Source organism: Equus asinus, chromosome 13, assembly GCF_041296235.1.
Source record: "Equus asinus isolate D_3611 breed Donkey chromosome 13, EquAss-T2T_v2, whole genome shotgun sequence".
NCBI lineage: Eukaryota > Metazoa > Chordata > Mammalia > Perissodactyla > Equidae > Equus > Equus asinus.
This window is the reverse complement of record NC_091802.1, coordinates 12,262,928-12,289,534: the sequence shown is the minus strand read 5'-3', so window position 1 is coordinate 12,289,534 and position 26,607 is coordinate 12,262,928. Positions and strand designations below refer to the sequence as shown.

At 38.8% G+C, this 26,607-nt stretch overlaps 1 long non-coding RNA gene across 1 annotated transcript in view; it reads right to left on the bottom strand.

The window, feature by feature from the left end:
- Positions 1–21,065, bottom strand: part of LOC139040012 (uncharacterized) — a 36,598-nt gene extending 15,533 nt beyond the window's left edge. The window contains exon 1 of the long non-coding RNA XR_011493602.1: positions 20,946–21,065. This is a non-coding gene — a long non-coding RNA (uncharacterized lncRNA). The remainder of the gene's footprint in view (positions 1–20,945) is intronic.
- Between the last annotated feature and the right edge of the window lie 5,542 nt (positions 21,066–26,607).

Below are 26,607 nucleotides of genomic sequence, written 5' to 3'. Positions count from 1 at the left end.
CAACCTGGCAGATGTCTACTCAGATTTCAAGACTCAATTCAATTTGCTTCCCATGAAAGGTCTTTTCTGTCTCCCCAAGGCAAACTGACCCCTCCCCACTTTGTGCCCCACAACACCCCTTAGAGAATTCTTTCTTCAAGTAACACACGGTTGTGTTTATTTTTATGTCTGTTTTCTCTACTAGATTCAGAACTCCTTGAGAGCAAATCTCTGTATTCTCAGCACCCAGTGTTTAAGATGTGCTCAATAAACACTTTTTAATGAATCCAGTAGACAAACAAACTATTTTCCTATCTTTACCCTTCTTTTTCTTTGAAACAAGCAACCAGGCCTTCCAGCAGGGGCTTCTTTGAGCTTCTGTAAGAGTTGAATTAAATAATTCATTGGTTGCCTGCCATAGTAGAGCTGAGGAGCCCAACTCCATAATTTCTCCTAGTCTGAGGCCCGCCTGGGCCCTCACTCAGCCACCTCATGACCACATCTAGATGGAGCCTCTAACTCAGGCCCTACCAATGACAGGTAGGAGAGTGACTTTCACTCAGTCTCCATGCTTGTGTTCCAAATACCCATTTCCACCACTCCTTCAACCTGCTCCCTTCATCCCCTACCACAATTTATCCCTCATCTCTTCCCATAATATCCTCCTTCTTTATCCACCATACTTTATCTTCTTTGTCTCCAAGCCATCAACCTAATCGTCCTATCCCTAAGCACAGTCATTATACATAAAAGCTATCAAATATCAATGATGTCCAGGCCCTGTACCAGCACTGAGGGTAAACTGAGGAATACAGCACAGTCTTTGCACATGGGAAACTCAGAGAGGCCAAATATATATCTAAAGATATAATATGTAAAGACCAATCCAGTTTATCAATAATTTGTGTCCTCAGGCTTTGGAAGGGGCAGTACCATGGATGGTAGAGGCAGTCAGAAAATGCTTCTTGGAGGGCTTGACGGAGTTTTGAGCTGAGAAGAGAAGTTCTTGGACAAGTTCAAAAACAGGTAATCAGAATTTCAGATTGAGTCGGTGGCTTGAGTAAAGATCCAGGAGTCAGCAGGCACAAGGTGTTTTAAGAGAACAAAAATTAAATTATTTGGGCTGGCATGGAAAGGGGTGTGTAGAAAAGTCATGGAGATAAGATTGGAAAGATTATTTGGGGCTAGACTGTGACAGGTATAATTGCCAGGCTGAGGAATTGGGACAGTGGCAGGTAAGCAAGAAGGTGAGGACTCTACATTGAGGAGGAACAAATGATTAAGATGTAAATAATGTTTTATAAAGGTTGGCATGGCAGCCATGAGGAGATGTATTGGAGTGGGGAGAGATTTGTGGCTGGATGATTGTCATGGTCTAGGTGGTAAAAATAGAAAATGAAAAGATGGGATGGAGGAGAAAGATATTATGAGAGAAGAAACTATTGGAGCTGGATACCAGTAAAAGAGAGAAGTCAAGATAAAGCCACAGTTTTGAGCACATGACTTTAAGGGTATGTAAATGATAAATACAGGAAAGCTTGAAGAAGGAGCCCTTTTGAGACAAATGGTTGACCTTGGTTGTAGACAAGGTCCCAGTGAGAGATCAAGGAAGAGATATCTAGCTGGTAGTAGGAAATACAGACTTGGAACTCTTGAGATAAGTCAGGTATTGAAGAGGAGATTGGGAAGTTATCAGCATGGAGATCTTCAAGAGCAAAGAATGTAGAGGGAGGAAGGACCCTTGAGAGACAACTCCTCTTAAGGGTGAGAAAAAGAAAGGAAGAAAGTTAATCTGGGGGTTAGGAGAAGAACCAGCGCAGCGACTAACAAGCCAATGTCAGAGAGGTTCAAGGCTTAGGGAACTAATCATCATCTGGTGTGAATGTAAGTTTGTATTATATGTGTTTTGTATGCGTTGGAAGAGGTGTGAAAGGACTTACACCAAATTATTAGGATCGGTCACCTCTCCTAAGTGAAAAAGAGTGGAGGAGTTGAGGAAAAAGAGTTCCCTTCTGTTGTGCGTGAATTTTTACAATTAGTAGTTGTTACTTTTATAATTACACTCACCCCTACTCCAGCCAAAGAACAGTGGTGATAAACCACTTTTCTCTCCCACATCTTTCTATCTCTCTCTCCAGCCATCCCTCTTAGCTCCTTCTCAGCTAGTGTCCTCACCTCTCCCCCAGCACACCCCTAATCTCCCCACTCCAGCCTTTAAGCTTTGTCTTCTAATTTCCTCAAAGTGTCAGTCAGCTAATCTTTGTGGAGAGAGGGTATACTGTCCAGGGGCCAACATAAGAAGAGAGCTTGTTTCTGCCTCTAAAGTTTTGTTTATGGTGATTCCCATACTGCTTCCTTCCTACCTAGTTATTATTTCTATCTTTAATGACACTTCCTACAGGGACATCTCCAAGGTTACAACTATCTGGCTTTGATCAAAGCTTTACTCTGACCTTCTGCATCTTGATAATTACCAGGCAAAATAATAACAATCATACGGTGATATCTTACCTCTGGATCATGCAAGGGGTTTACAAAGCACTCTCACTTGTATTGTTTCATTTGAGCCTCTCCTTAGAGGTGGGCATGACAGGTATTTTTTTCCATGGAACAAAGAAACTAAGATTCAGAGAGGCTACAGGCTGTACAGCTTGCAATGATAGAACGAGAACTAAAACCCAGAATTTCTGGTACCCAGTTCAGTGCTTTTTATATAACATCTCAGTGTTTAGATAGTGTTATTGCTTTAATATTGTCGTGTTTTCTTTGGATATGTACCTTCATCTTCTTACTCTGATTGTAAACAAATAATAATAATAAATGATGTTACCTCAAGATGAGGGATGAGGACAACATCTTCTCATTTGGCTGAAAGTCTTATTTTCAGTGTAACTACCATTTTTATTATAACTTTAGGTCATCTTTAACATTGTGTTATTTTTAGTCACACACACATACAACATGTGCAATGACCACTTCCTAATACTTGTTCATATTGCAAACAACTATTTTCCTTTTTTTTACTTCTAATTTTTTTAATTTATTTTTTATTGCAGTAACATTGGATTATAACATTATATAGCTTTCAGATGTACATTGTAATATATTTCGAATTCTGTGTAGATTACATCATGTTCCCCACCCAAAAACTAATTATAGTCCATCCCCTCACATGTGAGCCTAATCACCCCTTTTGCCCTCCCCCCCCCTTCTCCTATGGTAACCACCAATCCAATATCCATTGCTATGTGTTTGTTTGTTGTTGTTTTTATCTCCTACTTATGTGTGAGATCATACAGTATTTGACTTTCTCCCTCTGACTTATTTCACTCAGCATAATACCCTCAAGGTCCATCCATGTCGTCACAAATGGATGGATGTTATCGTTTCTTACGGCTGAGTGGTATTCCATTGTGTATATATACCACATCTTCTTTATCCGTTCGTCCCTCGATGGGCACCTAGGTTGCTTCCAAGTCTTGGCTATTGTGTATAATGCTGCAATGAACATAGGGGTGCACGTATCTTTATGCCTTTGTGTTTTCAAATTCTTTGGATAAATACCCAGCAGTGGGATAGCTGGATCATATGGTAGATCTATCCTTAATTTTCTGAGGATACTCCATACTGCTTTCCATAGTGGCTGCACCAGTTTGCACTCCCACCAGCAGTGAACAAGGGTTCTCTTCTCTCCACGTCCTCTCCAACATTTGTTGTTTCCTGTCTTGTTAATTATAGCCATTCTGACCGGAGTGAGGTGATACCTCATTGTAGTTTTGATTTGCATTTCCCTGATAGCTAACGATGCTGAGCATCTTTTCATATGCCTGTGGCCATCCGTATATCTTCTTTGGAGAAATGTCTGTTCAGATCTTTTGCCCATTTTCTAATTGGATTGTTGGTTTTTTTGTTGTTGAGCTGTATTAGTTCTTTGTATATTTTGGATATTAACCCCTTATCTGATATATAGTTTGCAAATATCTTCTCCCAATTGTTAGGTTGTCTTTTCGTTTTGTTGATGGTTTCCTTTGCTGTGCAGAAGCTTCTTAGTTTAATATAGTCCCATTTGTTCATTTTTTCTTTTGTTTCCCTTGCCCGGTCAGACATGGGACTTGAAAATATGCTGCTCAGATCGATGTCAAAGAGTGTACAGCCTATGTTTTCTTCTAGAAGTTTCATGGTTTCAGGTCTGACATTCAAGTCTTTAATCCATTTTGAGCTGATTTTTGTGCATTGTGTAAGGGAATGGTCTACTTTCATTCTTTTGCATGTGGCTGTCCAGTTTTCCCAACACCATTTGTTGAAGAGACTCTCCTTTCTCCATCGTATGCTCTTGGCTCACTTGTCGCATGTTAGCTGTCCAAAAATGTGTGGGTTTATTTCTGGGCTCTCGATTCTGTTCCATTGATCTGTGTGTCTCTTTTTGTGCCACTACCACGCTGTTTTGGTTACTATGGCTTTGTAGCATATTTTGAAATCAGGGAGTATGATACCTCCAGCTTTGTTCTTTTTTCTCAGGAATCCTTTGGCTATTCGGGGTCTTTTGTTGTTCCATATAAATTTTAGGATTCTTTGTTCTATTTCTGTGAAAAATGTTGTTGGAACTTTAATAGGGATTGCGTTGAATCTATAGATTGCTTTAGGAAGTATGAACATTTTAACTATGTTAATTCTTCCAATCTGAGAGCACAGAATATCTTTCCATTTCTTTGTGTCTCCTTTGATTTCTTTCAACAAAGTTTTATAGTTTTTGGTGTACAGATCTTTCACCTCTTTGGTTAAGTTTACTCCTGGGTATTTTATTCTTTTTGTTGCAATTGTAAATGGGATTGTATTCTTAATTTCTCTTTCTGCTACTTCATCGTTAGTGTACAGAAACGCAACTGATTTTTGTATGTTGATTTTGTATCCTGTGACTTGACTGTATTCATTTATTATTTCTAAAAGTTTTTTAGTGGATTCTTTAGGGCTTTCTATATGTAAAATCATGTCATCTGCAAAAAGTGACAGTTTCACTTCTTCTTTTCCAATATGGATCCCTTTTATTTCTTTTTCTTGCCTGATTGCTCTGGCTAGATTGATCTGGCTAAGACTTCCAATACTATGTTAAATAAGAGTGGTGAAAGTGGGCATCCTTGTCTGGTTCCCGTTCTTAGCGAGATAGCTTTCAGTTTTTCTCCATTGAGAATGATATTTGCTGTGGGTTTGTCATATACGGCCTTTACTATGTTGAGATATTTTCCTTCTATACCCATTTTATTTAGAGTTTTTATCATAAATGGATGCTGTATCTTGTCAGATGCTTTCTCTGCATCTATTGAGATGATCACATGATTTTTATTCTTCATTTTGTTAATGTGGTGTATCACATTGATAGATTTGCAGATGTTGAACCATCCCTGGAATGAAATCCACTTGATCATCATGTATGATCTTTTTAATGTAATGTTCTATTCGATTTTTTAGTATTTTGTTGAGGATTTTTGCATCGATGTTCATCAGTGGTATCGGCCTGTAATTTTCTTTTTTTGTGTTGTCCTTGTCTGGTTTTGGTATCAGGATAATAATGGCTTCGTAGAAGGAGTTAGGAAGCCTCCCCTCCTCTTCAATTTTTGGAAGAGTTTGAGAAGGATAGGTATTAAGTCTTCTTTGAATGTTTGGTAGAATTCACCAGGGAAGCCATCTGGTCATGGACTTTTATTTTGGGGGAGGGTTGTTGATTGCTGTTTTGATCTCCTTACTGGTGATTGGTCTATGCAAATTCTCTACTTCTTGGTCCAGTTTTGGAAGGTTGTATGTTTCTAAGAATTTATCCATTTCTTCTAGATTATCCAATTTGTTGGCGTATAACTTTTCGTAGTATTCTCTTATTATCTTTTGTATTTCTGAGGTGTCTGTTGTAATTTGTCCTCTTTCATTTCTCATTTTATTTATTTGAGCCTTTTCTCTTTTTCTTGGTGAGTCTAGCTATGGGTTTGTCAATTTTGTTTATCTTTTCAAAGAACCAGCTCTTGGTTTCATTAATTTTTTCTATTGTTTTCTTAGTTTCTATTTCATTTATTTCTGCTCTGATTTTTATTATTTCCTTCCCTCTGCTGACTTGGGGCTTTGTTTGTTCTTTTTCCAGTACCTTTAGATGCGCTGTTAGATTGTTTATTTGGGATTTTTCTTCTTTGTTGAGGTAGGCCTGAATTGCTATAAACTTCCCTCTTAGAACCACTTTTGCTGTATCCCATAGATTTTGGCGTGTCATATTTTCATTTTCATTTGTCTCCAGGAATTTTTTGATTTCTACTTTGATTTCTTCCTTGACCCAATCGTTGTTCAGTAGCATTTTGTTTAATCTCCACATTTTTGTGGCTTTTCTGGTTTTCTTCCTGTAGTTAGTTTCTAGTTTCATACCTTTGTGGTCACAAAAGATGCATGGTATTATTTTTATCTTCTTAAATTTATTGAGACTTGTTTTGTGGCCTAATATGTGATCTATCCTGGAGAATGTTCCACGTGCATTTGAAAAGAATGTGTATTCTGTGGTTTTTGGATGGAATGTTCTATATATATCCACTAAGTCCATCTGGTCAAATGTGTTGTTTAACACCAGTGTTTCCCTGTTGATCTTCTGTTTGGATGATCTATCCATTGGTGTAAGTGGAGTGTTAATGTCCCCTACTATTATTGTGTTACTGTCTATTTCTCCTTTTATGTCTGCTAATAATTGCTTTATATATTTAGGTGCTTCTATGTTGGGTGCATAGATATTTACAAGTGTTATATCCTCTTGTTGGATTGTTCCCTCTGTCATTATGTAGTGCCCGTCTCTGTCCCTTGTTACAGCTTTTGCTTTAAAGTCTATTTTGTCTGATATAAGTACTGCTACCCCCACTTTCTTTTCTTTGCCATTTGCATGGAATATCTTTTTCCATCCTTTCACTTTCAGTTTGTGAGTGTCTTTAGGTCTGAAGTGTGTCTCTTGTATGCAGCATATATGTGGTCTTGGTTTTTTATCCAATTGGCCACCCTATGCCTTTTGATTGGAGCATTTAGTCCATTGACATTTAGAGTAGCTATTGATAAATAGGTATTTATTGCCATTTTGTTACTTTTTTTTTTCTGGGTGTTTTAGTAGTTCTTCTCTGTTCCTTTGTTTTTCTCTTGCTCTCTTCCCTTGCGGTTTGATGGCTTTCTTTAGTAATATGTTTGATTTCTTTTGTCTTACTTATTTGCTTACTTCTTATAGGTCTCTGAATTGTGATTACCACGAGGATCCTATATAATATTCTATATATATAACAGTCTATATTGAGTTGATAGACTCTTTAGCATGACCTCCTTCTAAAAAGCTCTACTTTTTCACTCCCCTCCTCCCACAGTTTATGTTTTTGAAATCATATCTAATCTCTTGTTTTGTGTGTGTCTATCCATTACCCTCTTACCATTGCAATAGGTAATTTTAGTACTTTTGTCTTTTAACCTTCATATTATCTTCACAGGTGGTTGATCTGCTACCTTTACTATATTTTTACCTTTACCAGTGATTTTATTGCCTTTTTTGGGGGGAGGGGGCGTTGGATAATTATTTTATCCCTATTTGTGGTCATCGCTTTCCCACTTAAATAAGTCCCTTCAGCATTTCTTGTAGAACTGGTTTCTTGGTGACAAACTCCTCTGATTTTTGCTTGTCTGGGAAGCTCCTCATCTCTCCTTCCATTCTGAATGACAACCTTGATGGATAGAGTATTCTTGGCTGTAGGTTTTTTCCTTTTAGCACTTTAAATATGTTATGTCATTCTCTTCTCACTGCAGGGTTTCGGCTGAGAAGTCCGCTGATAGCCTTATGGTCTTTCCTTTGTATGTCACTTGTTGCCTTTCTCTTGCTGCTTTTAGGATTCTCTCTTTATCTTTAATTTTGGACATTTTAAGTATTCTGTGTCTTCGTGTGGGCCTCTTTGGGCTTATCTTGTTTGGAGCTCTCTGTGCTTCCTGTACTTAGATGTCTGTTTCCTTCCTTAGGTGAGGAAAATTTTTAGCTATTATTTCTTCAAATAAATTTTCTGCCCCTTTGTCTCTCTCTTCTCCTTCTGGGACACCTATAATACGAATGTTAGTTTGCTTGATATTGTCCCAGAGGTCCTGTAGACTGTTCTCATTCTGTTTGATTCTTTTTTCTTTTTTCTGTTCAGCTTGGGTGATTTCCTCAAGTCTTTTGTCTAGCTCGCTGATCTGTTCTTCTGTATCCTCTACTCTGCTATTGAGTCCCTCTAGTGAATTTTTCATTTCTGGTATTGTGTTCTTCATTTATGATTGGTTCTTTTTTATATTTTCCAGTTCTTTGTTGATGAGCTCACTGTGTTCATCTAGTCTTCTCCCAATATCAGTGAGCATGCTTATGAGTTTTGTTTGAACTCTCTATTGGGTAGGTCGCTTATTTCTGTTTCATTTAGTCCTTTTTCTGGTATTTTGTCCTGTTCCCTTGCTTGAAATGTATTCCTTTGTTTCCTCATTATGCCTCATTCTCTGTGCTTATATCTATGTATTAGGTGAGTTGGCTAGGTCTCCTGATCTTGGAGAAGTGGCCTTCTGTAAAAGATGCCTTTTGAGGCCCAGCAGTCTGCTTCCCTCTCGTCACCAAACTAAATGATCCAGGAGTGACCCCTTTGTGGGCTACTTGTGTCCTTCTGCTGTGTCAGGGTTGCTCATAATTCAGGTACCCAGGGAGTCTAGTCTTTCCTTCCCTTGCCAGCTGTTTGTACATCCAGTTTGGGGAGCCTCAGCACCATTGGCTTATAGCAGTATCGGCCCCGCTCTGGACCTCACTCCTCCAGGGAGGGCTGTGTACCATAGGGTGGCTCCCACCTGGCTGGCTGAGAAACTCCGCTGCTCCTAAAGGTGGCTTTTTTTCTCTCCAGAAGGAATTTCTGCCTCTTCCACCTTAGTCAGGACTGTCCCTTGTTGTGGGGGTTCTTTTTATCCAGTTTTCAGTTTTCTATCCAGGGTAATTTTTCCAAAAGTAGTTGTAACCTGGTTGTGTTTGTGGGAGGAGATGAGTTCAGAGTCTGCTTATGCCACCATCTTGACAAGATCCATGCAAACAACTATTTTAAAACATTGGAAAACAGGGAGTGCAGCACCGTGAAGGGAACCAAATGAGATGACCTCTATAATTGCCTAGGCTTTCTGCCTAGAGGCATTTTCTGGACTGCAACACAAGGAGGGGAATCTCAAACAGAGTTCACTGAACTGAGGAAATGGAGACCAGGGTTCAGGGAGGCCCAGGCAGAATCAGGAGGCAGAATACCAGGGAGGGGGATATACACAGAGACAGAGCTCCAGATATCTGCACAGGGGTCTCCTTGAGTGTTGGGCTGCATACTAATCTGAGCAAGGGTGAAATTCCATGAGAGTGGGCAAAGAATGGTCAAAAAGAGAACAATTACTTGTGGATCTGTAAGTTGAAAATTCCCTGGGCTCACACAGGGCTGGAAATTCTTTACATGCCCATTACCCAGAGTGGAGAGACCTCATTAAAAACATGGGGCATTCATCAAAGACCCCAGGAGAATCTCCTACAGTAGTGGGGCTAAATTAGCCTCAAGTACAGGCTACTCTAGAACTATCCTTAAAAATGCTTAAAAACAAGCCTCAGAAAGATCAAGCAGAACTGCAAGTAAATTAATTATCTGACAAAATGAAATATGACATTCTTTAAAGGGATACAACAAAATCAAGTACTCAACAATATAAAATTCACAATATCTGGCATCAAGTCAAAAATTACTAGCAATGAGAAGAAGCAGGAAAGTGTGACCCATAATCTGAAGAAAATATAGTCAATAGAAACAGATCAGATATGACAGAGATGATGGAATTGGCAGACAAAGACTTTAAAACAGCTATTGCAAATATTATAAGAAGATATTAAGAAAAGAAATGAAAGATATACAAAATAATCAAGTGGAACTTCTAGAGATAATAAATACAATATCTGAAATAAACATTTCACTGGATGCAATTAACAGCAGATGAGACTGTCAAAGACCGAACTCTGCACACTGAATAAAACAAAGCAGAAGGATGAGTTTATTGCAAGGGTTTTGACCTGCAAGCCGGGAAACTCAAGGCTAGGGGAGCAATGAGTTCCGAGTTGCTCACAGGCTAAGGGAGTGTTATGGGATAGATACGGAAGTTATTTGGCTTTTTCAGCTGATTGGTTGCCTAGTGGTCTTCATTCTTACTTCAACCATGGTAGCTGAATCAGGGGAACAAGGAAGTCCAGAGATGGTGTGAACAGACGTGGCATTTGGGGATTGGCTGGTGGCCTGGAAGAGCTGTAAATTCCTCTAAGGTTAGGTAAGTTTCCTTTATGCAACTGCTGTTGACGATCTCCACTTTGTCCCTCACATAAGTGACTCCATTTTAGTTTGGTTCTATAAGACACTGTAGATCAATGAACTTGAAAACATAGCAATAGGAACTATCCAAAATGAGGCATAGGGATAAATATTTAATGTATAAAAAGCTAAAACTGTGTGGAACATAAAAAATATAAAAAGACAAAAATAGGCTGGGAAAAATATTTGCAATAAATATATGAATACTGTCTATATAATATAAAGAATACTTGCAGGTTGGTAAGAAAAATTATTGAGATTCCAAAGATTAATGTATGAAAAAGTAGGTACAAACCATTCACTTGAGATAAAATACAATAAAACAAATGCAGAGAATATGTTCCACCTCACCAATAATTAAATAAATGAAGAGAAAAATATCATCAAGGTACTAATTTACAGCTATTAAGCTAACAAAAATTTTAAACATTCCAAGCCTCATACCATCTGCCAGGATATATTCCAAAAGGATAAAATAGTTAAATGTAAAAATGGAAACCATGAAAGACTTTCTAACTATATGACTCAAAATCCAGAATCCATAAAAGCAAAGGTGGACAAGACAAATGACAAACTGGGAATAAATATTTGCCATTCATATCACCAAGGGGTAATCTCCCTAATATTTCCAGAGCTCCTATGAAATAAGAAAAAAAAAAAAAAGAAGAGAGATCATCAACCCAATAGACAAATTGCAAAAGACATGTAAAGATAGACCACAAAAAGGACGACAAATAGCTTTTAAACATAAGAAAAGATATGAAAAGAGATCCAGCCTCACTCATAATAAGAGAAAAGCAAATGAAAAAACATGAAGGTACCTTTTTTCACCAAATGGATTGCAAAAATCTAATAATAACAACAGTAAAAGTAATGATTACTCTCTTGCTGTGTTCCATACGCTGTTCTAAGTGCTTTAGACACATTAACTGAAGTGTTTAATGGCGCACTCTTTTGTGTGCAATAGGATAATAGGGTAATCACAGCCTCATATGTTGCTAGTGGGTATGTAAATTGGATATAACCCCTGTGGAAGGCAATTTGGTCATATCTAACATCCTCTGATCCAGCATTAATGTTTCTGAGAATTCTTTATTCAAATAGACTTGCACACGGGTGAAATTATGTGAGTAGAAGGTTAGTCATTGTCTCATTGTTTGCTTTAGTAAAAGATTAGGAAAAAAATCTAAGTGTTCATCGGTGGATGACTGGATAAATACATTACAGTAAATTCATACTGCAGTATTGTGGTTTATAAGAAGTATATATATTTGGTCATTCAGATGACCGAAATATATTTCTCAGACATATTTGGTCTTCCTCCACAGTTCCTGGCTCATAGCTCCCAAAACCCTTGGAATTTCCTGAGTGACAAGAGCAATGGGAGCATCTTTTGTTATGACATTTGGTCTCTTGTCCTCAGTTCCTGGAAATTCTTCAGGGCCATAAAGGTGAAATGGGTGTCTGATTTATGCTAATGAAGGATACTTTTGGATCCCAGCCAAGTGTGGGGGCTGGTTGCCAGGAGAACCAGCCATGTCAACAGAGGATTGGAACTTTCAGTCCCACCCCATGATTTCTGAGGAGGGGAGGGGGGCTTGAGGTTGAATCAATTGCCAACAGCCAATGACTTAATTAATTATGAATATGTAATGAAGCCTCCATAAAAACCCAAAAGGATAGCTCATAGGCCCTTTTTTCAGAGAGCTCCCATGTTGGGCAGCCAGAAGGCTTCCATGTGCCACTGCGCAGGGTCTCAAGCTCCAGAGGGACAGAAGCTCCTTTGTTGGGGACCTCGTCCTATGTATCTCTTCATGTGGCTGTGGATTCATATCCTTTAATGTTGTGGGGGATCAGAATTTGCCACCCCACAATGTGTCTCTTTGGTTTGATGATTTTTAAGAACAAAAGACTCAGAAAGAATCTCTGACCTTCCCTCTCATTGCCTAAAAGAATTTAAGATAGAAGGCCCGTTTCAGGAAGGTGCTATCACCACAGATAACCATAATATAAAATAAACTAGGTGTGGTAGACAGGGAGGAACCTAGCAAGGCCCATTTAATCAAAGTCCTCCCCATGTCTCATTGTCTTCGCAAGGTATAGCAAACCTTTGTTTACCAAACATTAGCTTTTCCATCTCCATCTAAATTGCCTTCCTCCCCCGCCCCTTTTTTTTTTCCTGAGGAAGATTCACCCTGAGCTAACATCCATGCCAATCTTCCTCTATTTTTTAGTATGTGGGCCACCGCCAGCACAGCATGGCCGCTAACAGAGCAAGTTGGTCTGTGCCTGGGAACTGAACCCAGGCCACTAAAGCAGAGCATGGTGAACTTAACCACTAGGCCACTAGGGCTGGCTCCCTTCCTCCCCTTTGAAGCCCCAAATCACTGCCCCTAACACTGTCCTTTGACTTTAGCTGAAGATGGTATTTAAAGTGGTGGTTTCAGCCATTTTAGAAAGTTACTCGGTTTTCTGGGTTTCTCCCAATTATACATGTTGTTAAATTTGATTTATTTTCTCCCGTTATTCTGTCTCATGTCAATTTAATTCTTAGACCAGCGAGGAGAACCTAGAGGGTAGAGGAATATGCCTTCCTCTCCTACAATATTCCTTATAATAAATTGGTAATCTAGCGAGTAAACAGGTTTTCTTGAGTTCTGTGAGCCGTTCTAACAAATTAGTCGAACTGAGGAGGGGGTCATGGAAACCTCTGGTTTATAGCCAGTTGGTCAGAAGTACAGGTGATAACCTGGACTTGTGATTGGCATCCTGAATTGGAGGGGGTTGTTGGAGCCTCCAGTTTATAGCCAGTCAGTCAGAAGCACAGATAATAACCTGGGCCTGTGATTGGTGTCTGAAGTCAAGGGTGGTCCTATGGGACTGAGTCCTTTACCTATGGAATGTGATTCTATCTCCGGGTAGATAGTGTCAGAATTGAGTTGAATTCCTGGACACCCTGCTGGCATCTGAGAACTGTTTGTTGGTGTAGGGAAGCCTACACACACACACACACACACATACACACACACAGATTGGAATTGGGTCCAGGGATCCTTTGCACATACAGTGGAATATTTTGCGGCTATAAAAAGAATGAGGAAGTTCTCTGTGTTTATACAGAAATATTTCCAAAATACAAATAAAAAAGTAAGATTACGAACAGTGTGTTTAGTATGCCCTCTTTCGCATGCATTCATTTTGGTGTCTGGTTCATAAGGAAACTCTAAAAGAACATACAAGAAACTAATACCATGGTGTTTGGGAAGGAAGAGTAAGGGAATTGGAAAGCTAGGGACAGGAAGATTTTTCATTCTACACCTTTCTATTTATTCTAAAAATTGAAGTGAAGCTGTGCATTTATAAGTTCTTGGAGACAGTATGTATTAGTACTATATTTTGGGGATCAGTTTGCCTTCAAGTATTTAGAAACATAAAAATACTTATGACCTTTTCCTCATTAATTCTTCTCCTGGAAATTTACTCTCCAGAAAGAACTCAATAAGGGAAAGTTTGCAAAATGATTTTTTAACACTAAAAATCATTCCTGCTAAATGTAAAATTCAGAGTGACTGAATTAATCATTGTAATCTACTAAATGGAGTAAACAAATGAAAATCATAGTTAAAAAAGCCACGTAACTACATCTAACACCCAGATCTTGGGTTCTAAATACCATCCTCCAATCAAAGAATCTAGGGCTCTTTGAAGAAATGGCTCCTACACCCTCCTTCCCAAGAGCTTGAAATGGCATTGCTTCTGCCTCCTTCCCAAGAAAAACGCAGGCTTTCATTTGATTTGGTTTTCATTTCAAACTTTTATTGAAGGGGCTGCTGTATTCAAAGACCTGTGTGAAGCCGTGCAGCAGGTACAAATACAATGGGGTGGTCTAGGTCACTAAGGGCTGGATGCCCATATGGATCTCTTTCCCATACCCCTATTTCTCAAGGCCTGTGCATCTGTGTAGCTCGGTCCCAGGCTGGTCCCCTTGAGCCCTGGGAATCCCAAAATGAGGCCGTAAGGAGGCAGCAGTGAGGCTGAGACCCATCAGCAAGTAAGCTCAGTGTGTATGGGGCGCCCTGAATCTCTGCATCTGGGTGTGGAGAGGAGGACTGAGTCCTAGGTCAGGATCCTTCTTCCAAAGCCCCTGACTGGGGACCAGATCTCCCTTAACATTCCTGCTCACTATTTCCCTCCCCATCTGACAGGGTTCTGAAAAGTCTACATCCAGGTTCTCTTTGTTCAACTTTCTCTAACTCTAGGGTAGAGATAGAGGATGTAGGAGAGATGAGAAGATGGAGGGGACATTATTGATCCCAGATATCAAGGCCACACAAGCAGTGAAAGCTGGAACTTGAGTCTCTAAGAAGGAGGCAGCTACAGAGAACATGTAGGGTAGGGGCTCAAAGGTTCCAGCAGCTTGAGATTCCTCTTCTCTGCATCCTAAGTGGCCCTGGGACAGTACATCAAGGAGTATTTCTCACCGAGGCTGTGCTGAAGTGGAGCTGCCTGCCTGGACAGAGATGGAGTCCAGGACCTAGGTGCTGGACCTGTCCTATGAATGCCTCCAGCTAGCACCAATGTCCATAATTTACACTATGGCTCACTCTTGGTGTACATTCTTGGGTATGGGCAAATGTATAATGACATGTATCCATCATTATGGTAGCATACAGAGTATTTTTGCTGCCCTAAAATCTTCCGTGCTCCACCCATTCATCCCTCCTCCCCACAACCCCTGGTACACTGATGTTTTTACTATCTCCATAGTTTTGCCTTTTCCAGAATGTCATATAGTTGGAATCATACAGTATGTAGCCTTTTCAGATCGGCTTCTTTTACTTAGTAATATGCATTTAAGGATCTCCACATCTTTTCATGCCTTGATAGCTCATTTATCTTTAGCACTGAATAATATTTCATTGGATCTACCACAATTTACTTAACCATTCACATATGAAAGGACATCTTGGTTATTTCCAACTTTTGGCAATTATGAATAGAACTGCTATAAACTGTGTGCAGGTTTTTGTGTAAACACAAGTTTTTAACTCCTTTGAGTAAATACCAAGGAGCATGACTGCAGGATCATATGGTAAGAGTATGTTTAAGTTTTGAAAGAAACTGCCAAACTGTCTTCCAAAGTGGCTGTGCCATTTTGCATTCCCACCAGCAATGAATGAGAGTTCCTGTTGCTCCACATCTTCACCAACATTTGCTGTTGTCAATATTCTGAATTTTGGCCATTATAGTAGGTGTACTGGTATAGCATCATTGTTTTAATTTGCAATTCCCTAATGACATATGATACGGAGTGTAATTTCATATGCTTATTGACAGCTGTATCTTTATTGGCGAGATGTCTGTTGAACTCTTTGGCACATGTTTTAATTGGATTTGTTTTCTTATTGTTGAGTGTTTTGTATATTTTATATTTATTGTTGAGTTCTTTGTATCTTTTGAATAACAGAGCTTATTAGATATGTCTTTTGCAAATATTTTCTCCCAGTCTGTCACATAGTTGAATACCATGAGTTATATGCAATAACATGAATACATCTCAAAAAATATTGTACTGCAAAAGAGGCAAGACCAAAAGAGCATATATAGTATGATTGCATTTATATGAAGTTCAAGAACAGACAAAGCTAATCTAAAGGGATAGAAACTAGAGCAATGGTTGTTTCTGGAAATGGGAATATTGACAGAAGGGAATGTTGATGGGTGATTGAAATAGTCTAATTTTTTTTTTTTTAGGAAGATTCACCCTGAGCTAACATCCCTTGCCAATCCTCCTTTTTTTCCCTTCCTTGAGGAAGATTAACCTTGAGCTAACATCTGTGCCAGTCTTCCTCTGTTTTGTATGTGGGACACCACACAGCATGGCTGGTGAGTCGAGTAGTTCTGCACCTGGGATCCAAACCTGTGACCCAGGGTCGCTGAAGCAGAGCATGTGGAACTTTAACTACTCAGCCACGGGGTCGGACCCTAAAATAGTCTATATTTTGATTTGGATAGTAGTAAACAGGTGTATAAATATGTAAAAAAAAACTCATCAAATTTAAGATTGCATTTTACTCAATGTAAAATACACCATAAATAACACCAAAAAGTGTGATCATATTTTTTTATACCACAAGATGGTGAGTTGGCCTGAATCAGTGTCAAATGTTATTTTATATAATCCTGACATCAATAAAATCAGATGCAGATTATTGACACTATGTCATTCCAGGTATGTGAATCAGCCTCTCATGGCTTGATCTGGATCTTAAACCCTCAGGGTCAGGAGAAGAGTCTGAAGATCATTTAGGAAAGGAAAGTGCTTAGGTATAGACATCAGACAGAGCTGTGTTCAAGGCTCTCTCACTACTCACGAGCTGTGTTACCATGGGAATGGACTTAAACCCTCTGAGTACCATTTCCTCATCTGGAAAAAGGAAGTAACATCATAACCTCACAGGTTTATTGTGACAATTAGATGAAATAATAAAGAGTTTAGCAAAGTGCCTCCTAGGAAAGGTCAATCTAGCCAGAAAAATGATGATTGGCAAAACAGAACTTGGATTCAGGGGAAGTTTCCACCTTTCTCTCAGAACCTATACTTATTGAGGCTCAGATTCCAGAAAAGACAGATGTACTGGTGGACACTCCCATTGTGAGGAGGATGACACGGCCTCTTTGAGGTGCATGTTGACTGAGAGTAAAGCAGAGAGGAATTTATTAGCGATCTCTTGAAGATGGGTTTTCCTGGGCATGAGGGTTCTGTGCATGGCCACACCTAGCAGGAGGTGTAAATAATTCCTTGTTTGGAATTTCCATTCCAATATTCCAAAACCCTTTGTAGAATATTGTTCTAATTCACAATTTGGTCTGTTTGTCTAAGAAACATAAAGAGATAGGTCTAACCCACATATGTCATGTAACAGTAGATTTGAAAAGGAACAAAATAGAACAAATATAACATATTTAAAAATATAAGATATTAAAACTCAATGAATATGTTTGACAGCAGGTTAGACACAGTTTAGGAGAAAATTAGTAGAAGATAAAACATTAGTAATTATTCAGAATGCAACCAAAGGGAACAAAGAGATGAGAAATATGAGATAAAAGTTATGAGACAAGCAGTGAGAGTTCTCTCAGTCAGAGTTCTGGATAAACAGGACAGAAAAAATATCTGAGGATATTATGGATGAGAACATTTCAGAACTGAGGAAGGATGCATATCCACGAATTCAAAAATCCTAGAGACTCTTTAGCAGAAAAGTCTTAAAAGTTTAAGAGAAATCTACACCTAGACACACCATAATGAAATGTAGAGGTCAACTTAAAAAGTAAATTTGCCTGTTATTTTATGCTCAAAATGAATTTATTTGGGAATAGCCCAAAGAATTGCAATTCAGGATGTGCATGCTGTGGCAAACCACAGGCAAATCCAGAGAACAAAGGAGGAGAGCTGCTTTTATAGAGAAAAAGGGGGAGAAGCGAGGGGTGTTCTAAACAAAAGTCCATTGGGGGAAAGGAACAGTTCAGGGCAGCAATGGCTTCTCATTGGCTGAGCTGAGGCTTTTTTCACTGGCTGGGCTGTTGCCGGGTTGGGGCAGAAATCTTCCCTCAGTAGTAAAGCAGTTGTACCTCCTGTGGAAGATGCAAGCATACTGCTCTTCCTGTTTGGGCTAATCAACAATCTATGATAGGATATGAGAGCTCTCCCTACAGAACTTCCTGACTCCAATGTGGTTGAAGTTTCTCTTATTCATTTCACACAGAACATCCAAAACAAAGAGAAGTTCTTACACGTAGTCACAGAACATGTTAAATGACACTATGAGAATGCGATCTGTGGGAAGTGCCACAGGAAAAATACTTTGTTTCTTCAACAAATAAATTGGAAAGAAAGAAAAAGAGGGGAAAGAACATACATATTAAAAGAATTTAACAAATATAAAAAATACTAGCAATGTGAGCATCTTACTCAACAAAGTAAAAAAAATCATTTATGAGAACTGGAAATTTGAACACAGGATATTTGATTGTATGAATAAATTATTGTTAATTTTTAGGGCCAGTACTAGTATTATGGTTGTTTCTTTTCAGAAAAATCCCTTATCTTTTAGGTTTATATACTGAAATGTTGACCTATGAAATAATGTGATGTCTTCGATTTGCTTAAAATAAAACAGGAGGGTGGAAAGTGGGTAGGAGTATAGATGAAACAAGACTGGCCATGAGCTGATAATTATCAAAGTTGAATCATGAGCAAACAGGAATTATTATACTATTTGTCTACTTCTTCATGTAAATAGTTTTTAAAAAACTAGATTGCTTACAAAGTAACAATGGCTGGACTTACAGTTGATTTTGTAGCTGTTGCAAAAACATCTATAGAAAGCAGAATACAGTGAAATGACATCTTCTAAGACCAGTACAAATCTACGTCAAGAATGAGAGCAAAATAAAGGAATTTATCTTGCCACTAGCAATCCCTCAATAATGGAAATTCCAAATGATATACTTCAGGGAAAAAGAAAATGGTCCCAGATGGAAAGTCAGAATTTCAAGAAGGAATAAAGCACACAGAAAGTTGTAAAGATGTGAGTAAATATAAATGAAAATGGATTCTATAAGGGCTGGCTCTGTGGTGTAGTGGTTAAGTTCAGCATGCTCCACTTTGGTGGCCCGGGTTCATGTATTTGGATCTTGGATGCGGACCAACACCACTCATCAGCCATGCTGTGGCAGCGACCCACATACAAAATAGAGGAAGACTGGCACAGATGTTAGCTCAGGGAGAATCTTCTTCAACAAAAAAAATGGATTCTATAAAATGTTGGTAGTAAGGAGGATTTTTTTTCAATGAAAACACTCAACAACAACATTCAAGTCTAGAAAGAGAATAAGTTTAATTTAAAATATTCTAAGGTTACTGTATTATCTGGGATAAGTGTAAAAATGTTAATTAAATTTAGACTTTGATACATTAAGAATGCATGTTGTAATTTCCAAGTAAGCACTAAAAGAAAGTGAAACAGTGCAGAGCTTCCAAACAACTGACAGAGGGACTGGAGTGACTTAACAAATAATAGTCCATCCAAAAGAAAGCCAATAAAGACCAGGGGAAATTACACAGAACAGGCAGGGCAAATTGAAAGCATAAAATTAGATGATATATATAAAACAAAATATGTCAACAATCCCGTTAAATGTAAATGGCCTAAATGCTTCAGTTGAAATCAAAGATTGACAAGTTGATTTTTAAGAGAAACATATAATATATAAGTTTTTAGAAGGCTTGAAAATGTTTAAATTGAAAAATATTATATTAAAAATGTGTGTGTGTTCCCAAAATAATTGAAAGAAGAGACTCAAATGATTACTTTTACACCGATGTTCATAGTATCATTGTTCACAATAGCCAAAAGATGGAAACAGTCCATGTGTCCATCAACAGATGAATGGATAGACAAAATTTGGTGTATATATACAATGGAATATTATTAAGCCATAAAAAGGAATGGAATTCTGATACATGCTACAACATGGGTGAACCTTGAAAATATTATGCTAAGTAGGTACAAAAGCTAGGTACAAAAAACAAGTGTTGTATGATTCCTATGATATTAGGTACTGAGAAGAGGTAATAGAAGGAACTCCTCCTGGGGGAGGGAATGGGGAACTAGTTAATGGGTACAGAGTTTCTCTTTGGGATGATTAAAAAGTTCCGGAAATGGATAGTGGTGATGGCTGCACAACAGTGTGAATATACTTACTGCCACTGAATTGTACACTTAAAATGGTTAAAACGGTAAATTTTATGTTATATATATTTTACCACAATAAAAAATGTGTGTAGGGGCTAGCCCTGTGGCCAAGTGGTTAAAGCTCCACTTCAGCAGCCTGGGTTCACAGGTTTGAATCCCAGGTGCAGACCTACTCCACTCATCAGCCATGCTGTGGAGGTGTCCCACACACAAAGTAGAGGAAGACTGGCACAGATGTTAGCTCAGGGCTAATCTTCCTCAAGCAAAAAAAAAAAAAAAAAAAAGGAGGATTGGCAGGGCTGGCCCCGTGGCCGAGTGGTTAAGTTCACGCGCTCTGCTGCAGGCGGCCCAGTGTTTCATTGGTTCGAATCCTGGGCGCGGACATGGCACTGCTCATTAAACCACGCTGAGGCAGCATCCCACACGCCACAACTAGAAGGACCCACAACGAAGAATATACAACTATGTACCAGGGGGCTTTGGGGAGAAAAAGGAAAAAAACAAAATCTTTAAAAAAAAAAAAACAAAAGAGGAGGATTGGCAATGGATGTTAGCTCAGGGCGAATCTTCCTCACACACAAAATTTTTTAAAATGTGTGTATGTGTATATGTATCTACATATCTATATATCTACAGATATACACATACACACAGACACACATCCAGCAAATATTTGTCACTCTATTAATTACAGAAATTAAAAATTGAAGGCAAGCAGCATTTCTAAAGATAAAATGCTCAATTCACCAGGAAGATATAATGATTTTAAATTTATATGACCCTTGTAACATAATCTCTAAATGAAATAAAAACTTACAGAACTACCTGGAGGAGCAGACAAGTCCACAGTTATACCGGGAAATTTCAGTACACCTCTCTCAGTAATTGATAGAACGAGCAGAGGAAAAATCAGTAAGAATGCAGATTTGAAACTGAAAAAAAATAAACAGAATAAGAAAGAATATAGATTGAGCAACACAATTAACAAACTTGATCAAGTGGACTTTTGTAGAACACAGCACCCCACGTTGCATAACACATATTCTTTTCAAGAACACACGGAACCTTCCAGAAGTTGACCACACTGGACAATATAGCAAGTCTCAACAAAATTAGAAGATTGCGATCAGGCAAAACATATCATGACTACTATAAGCAATCAAGCCAGACACCAAGAGCAAAAACCCACTTATGATGACAGCTTGGTGTTAGCATTGGGGGGAGCAATTGGAGCAGAATGGAGAACCCAGAACCAGACCCGGGCGTATTGGTCCTTTTTGACAGAGGTGTCGGTATTAACCAGCTGGGATAAGAGGAACCATTCAATAAATGATGCTGAGACAGGGAGGTATCCGTATGGAAAGAACTGGATCTTTATTCATATCACACATAAATCAATTTCAAGTACACTAAAGGTCTAAATGTAAAAGGTAAAACTACAAATTTTTCAAAAGAAAATATAGGAGAATATCTTCAAGACCCTGGGGAAAGATCTCTTAAATAAGACACGAATAATACTAACCTTAAAGAAGGAGATTGATAAAGTGAACTACACTAAAATTAAGAGCTTCTGTTCACCAAAATTTACACAATTGTTGAAGATGCGTGATTGGAATATGGTGAGTTATATTTTCTATTTTTGTGTATGCTTAAAATGACAATTAAAAAGATTTTTTATAAAAGGCTCATAAAGAAAATTATAAGAGAACCAATGGTTCTGCACATATATCCCCCAAACAAGTGCTAGTATCTAGAATACAAAAAGAACTCCAATAAATCAGTAAGTAAGAGACAACCTAGTAAGGACCAGGCAAAACACTTGGACAGGCACTTCACAAAAGAAGAGAGCCAAATGGTCAATAAGCATATTTTAAAATTCTCAATCTTATTAGTAATCAGAAAAAGGCAAATTAAAACTTCAATGAGATACAACTACATCCTTCCAGAATAGCTAAAATGTAAACACTCCTAATACCAAAGATTATCAAGGATATGGAACAATTCTCAGGCCCTGCGTGTGAGACCTTAAGTTCCTGGAGCCACTTCAGAAGATCACTGGCATTTTCTCATAAAGTTGAATTTGCTCATACCCTACAAACCAGCAATTCCAATTCTAGGTACGTACCCTTGAGAAACTCTTGTCCATATGCACCACATACATGAAGACCATTACATTATTCTTAACAGCTATTAATAGGAAACCAGCCACTGTTCATCAATAGTGAAATGGAGAAACTAATTGTGGTATATTCATATAAAACTGCCCTGCAAAGCAATGAAAATGAATGAACTACAGCTACATACAGCAATGTGAATTAATATTACAAATATAAATTGGGCTAAAGAAGCAAGCTAAAAATAATTTAGTATGATTCCATTTATATAAAGTTTAAAAATAGGCAAAACTAAATAATGCATACATACACCAAAAAAACATAAAAAGAGCCCAGGAAATGGCTGCCACAAAGTTAGAAGAGTGGTTATTTCTAGGAGAGGTTTTGGAGGGTGTGGATAATGGGATGTTGGCAATATTCTAATTCTTGAACTGGGTTGTGGTTACCTGGGTGTTTTTTAATTGCTTTAATCTTTTCTTTAAATTCCACATGTATATGTTATACAGAGTTCATTGACCTCCCCACCTTCCAGGGACACTGGGATCTGCGGCCTACCTGAAAGAATGTGTCTGGGGTTGGGGCCAAAGATGGCCACTTCGACCCTGACCCCAAGGCACAAGTTACTAAGGCAATGTCCTACCTTGTGTTCCTTGTCTGGGGTGGCCACCCCGATGGGCACCTGACCAGACTATAGAGACATCCCATCCATGGGAACAAGAAGAAATAACTCAAAGTATCCAAATGTCTGAAACCCCGAGTTAGAAACCTTAGGATAAAAGGCAGTCACAGGCATAGAACAACTGGAAGTCTCACTGAGGAAAGGACGCTTTGCCTCAGACCCAGACAATCGGCACTCCCGCCCGCTGTACAAACCATTGGGACTTCCCTGGCTGATTGTGGTGTGGATGTTGTAAGTACCGATTTGTCGTTCCTGGTTCTGTTTCCCTTTATTAATAAGCTTGGATTGCTTAAACAACCAAGTAGCCTTGGCGCTACCTGTCATTCCTTGCCCTTTGAGGCTGCAGACAGCATATGTGCTCTTTTCTATGTTTTATACAGTCCACACTAAAAAAGTTTAAGAAAAGAAAAAATCATGACATATTTAAAGATAACCGCCAGCATAAGTTAAATCATCGAATAACTTAAAACTCCCAAGAAATATTTAAGAGTACCCAGAAACTGGATGTCCAACCAGAAGAATACAACCAAAAAGAACAAGAGGGACACACAGAGCCAGGGACCTCGAGGGCTTGGTGACACCAGTTCACGCTCTACTGCTTAGAAACACAAACAAGGAACTGTGACTAGCAAGTCAGATTAAGGTAACAGGACAGACCAGTAGCTCTTAGGCTTTTGGGGACCACCAGTTCCTGAAGAACCTGATGAAAGTTAAGCACTCGTTCTCCAGAAAATCATATTTGAGGGAAATTTGTATGCCATTTCAAGGGATTCACAGACCCACTAAAGCTCAACCATGAACCAGAGGGTGTGTGGACCCAAGGTTAAGAATCTTTGCTGTAGAATCTGAGTTTCACGTCCCCATTCTAAGGGAAAATTTCACAAGAACACGGGCTTGAAAACCAACAGTCCAACATTTTTTCTGTCAGGCCCAACGTGCTTACACCACAGCCTCCTGGGCCGCAAAGTAAGTCTCTTGGGTCAGCACACCTCCGTGAGTCACCCCAAGACCAGGCTTCTGAAACCAGAAATAGCACAGAAAAGACTGGGGACTACCTCAGAAACCTTCCTGAAAGTGACGAACTGAGAGATGCTCACAAACCATTTCAGGGAAACAGTAGTAAAGGAAATTCTGCTCTGAATTTGAAAAGGGTAAAATCCTCTAGTCAGACCCTGGGGATGGCTGCCAAGCCACTCAGCAGCTCATCAATGAAACCAAAGGGGCTATGATCCTGCTGATTTCAAAGGGCACCGATCACGTCACTGCAGTTTGCATAACCCGCTGTTCTTAGGAGAAATGGTGGTGAGCTTGGCGTGCGGCAGTTCCTAGATCTTGCTTTAACAATACCAAAGGTAATGTGGACATTTTTAGAGATAGTGGATTGAGGATAACAGCAACTATGGTATGGAAATGGCAAGGTAAAAGATACAGGTATATAAAACCTGTAATTTACAGCCTTGTGGTTTAAAGCAAAATATATCACTTACGGACTTTTGAGGGGTGCTAATCTGCACTTGGTTATAGGCTATTGGCTTACTGGTTATATTACCACAAGCTCACTGGAACAGGAGCCCAAGGACTGTGATAAGCCCTGGAACTTCGTGAGTTCTTAAGAATTTCTGCTCAATTTTTCTGTAAACGTAAAACTGCTCTAAAAAAAATAAAATATGTTAATTTAAAAAATGTATACTCTGAATATGAACAATTTTCTTTTTTTAAAAAAACTTGGAGGAGCCGGCTGTGGCCCAGTGGTTGAGTGTGCGCGCTCCACTTCAGTGCCGCAGGGTTTCGCTGGTTTGGATCCTGGGCGCGGACATGGCAGCGCTCATCAGGCCGTGCTGAGGCGGCATCCTACACACCACAACCAGAACCACCTACAACTGGAATATTCAGCTTCTGGGGGCTTTGGGGAGAAGAAGAAGAAGAAAAAAATGATTTGCAGCAGATGTTAGCTCAGGTGCCAATCTTTAAAAATTAAAAAAAACAAAAAACAAAAAAACCCCTTGGAATCAGGGTGTTCTTTGTTAAACAGTTACGTAATATCAGTGATAGCATTTGTGATCTTAATTCTTAGAAACACAACTAAACAATATTTGTTTTGTCTTCAGAAAGAACGGAAGGAAACCTAAGTTGTGAACCATGTACTTCTTAAAATGAAGATGAATTATGTTCCCGGTTTGGATAAATCAGGAGAGGAAGTTCAACTGAGTGAGCGTGAAAAAAAATAGGTTCTTTAAGAGATGCACCTTCTGGGGACAATTGAAAGTGACTGAAACGCACAGCAATGAGGGGACCTGGTGATGTTTCACTGCTGGGGGAGCAGCCTTGCTCTAAAAATAATTTTGACTTTTATGTAATTAACATAATCAAAATGCACTAAATGTAAAAGTAGTTTAGGGTATTGACCATGTGTGTGATTACTTTCAAGCAGGTCATGGGCATGAATGGCTGTTGTATTTTTGACACAACTGCAAGTCAATAGCTTTCAAAAGAATGCCAACCATCCACTGACCTTAGTTCAGATATATTTTCTGTTCTGATGCCTGTTCGATACCTTAAGCCCTTAGATATTTCCAGAAATGACAGTTGTCCTAGATATTTCCAGGAACACCAGTTACCATGCTCTGAATGTTGCAAAAACTATTTTATGTATTACTTACAACTAAAAATCTAATGACGGTTACTTTACAGTGTCTCTGGAAATGTGAAAGATAATCATGACCTAGAATTTCTGCAAACAGAGAGGGGAATTACTTAAAAGAAAAAGCCTGAGTCACATAGTTAATAAAGATGAGTTGTTAAACATGCAATCTAGGTTCTTTTTATTATTCAGGGAGTGTTAGGCACACCAAGAAGGCATCACAGGCCTGAGTTTTCTCCTCCTAGACCTGTTTGCTCAAATTTCCTGATGTTTCAGGAGAATGTCATGGCAGCTGAGCAACTTCCAGAAGGCTCTTTCAATTAGTAAATATGGCCCTAATGAAACATTCACTCAAGATGAAAGAATAATTAATGGAATAATTAATCAAGAGAACTCTCCCTAGATCCATATCAGCACCTTTCGAAGTTTCGCAGCCTGTGCGGGTTGTCCGTGGAAAATCCTAAAGGAAAAGATTCTCAGAGGCAGAGTTGCTTCTTCAACGTAAATTCTTTTCTCAGCGTGGGTGGTAAAGACAAACAGGTCTAACTCTGACTTGACACTTTCTTCTATGTTCATAAAAGATAGCAACATTAAAATATGCAATACCAAGAGGTCACAATAATTCATATAAAATGTCAACTCATTTATTTATTCCTATGCTTCATTTCAGACAGAATTAACAATCTTATTCTTCTCACCTACAGCACTTTGTCCAGTGAATAAACTCTTGAGAGAGCTGTGATTAGACCCTGACTGCATACAGGTTTTGGCAGGTAGGAGCAGGTTGAAGTCAAAAGTGTGTTGCTATGACTCACTGATAGCCATTCAAACAGTTAAACATCTAGGAAAATGTCTTCTTTGACGCTTAAAATTCTTCGCCCGAGACTGCATTGGATTACATGTAGAGTGGAAGCAGGTTTTGCTGTGTTCTCACTTGTGATGCACATTGCTGCATTAAGCTCTTCCAGGAAAACAGCTTGTTAATTATTCAAATCCAGCACAATATGGTTAACCCTATAATTTTTTTTTTGGTCTTCTCGTTGCC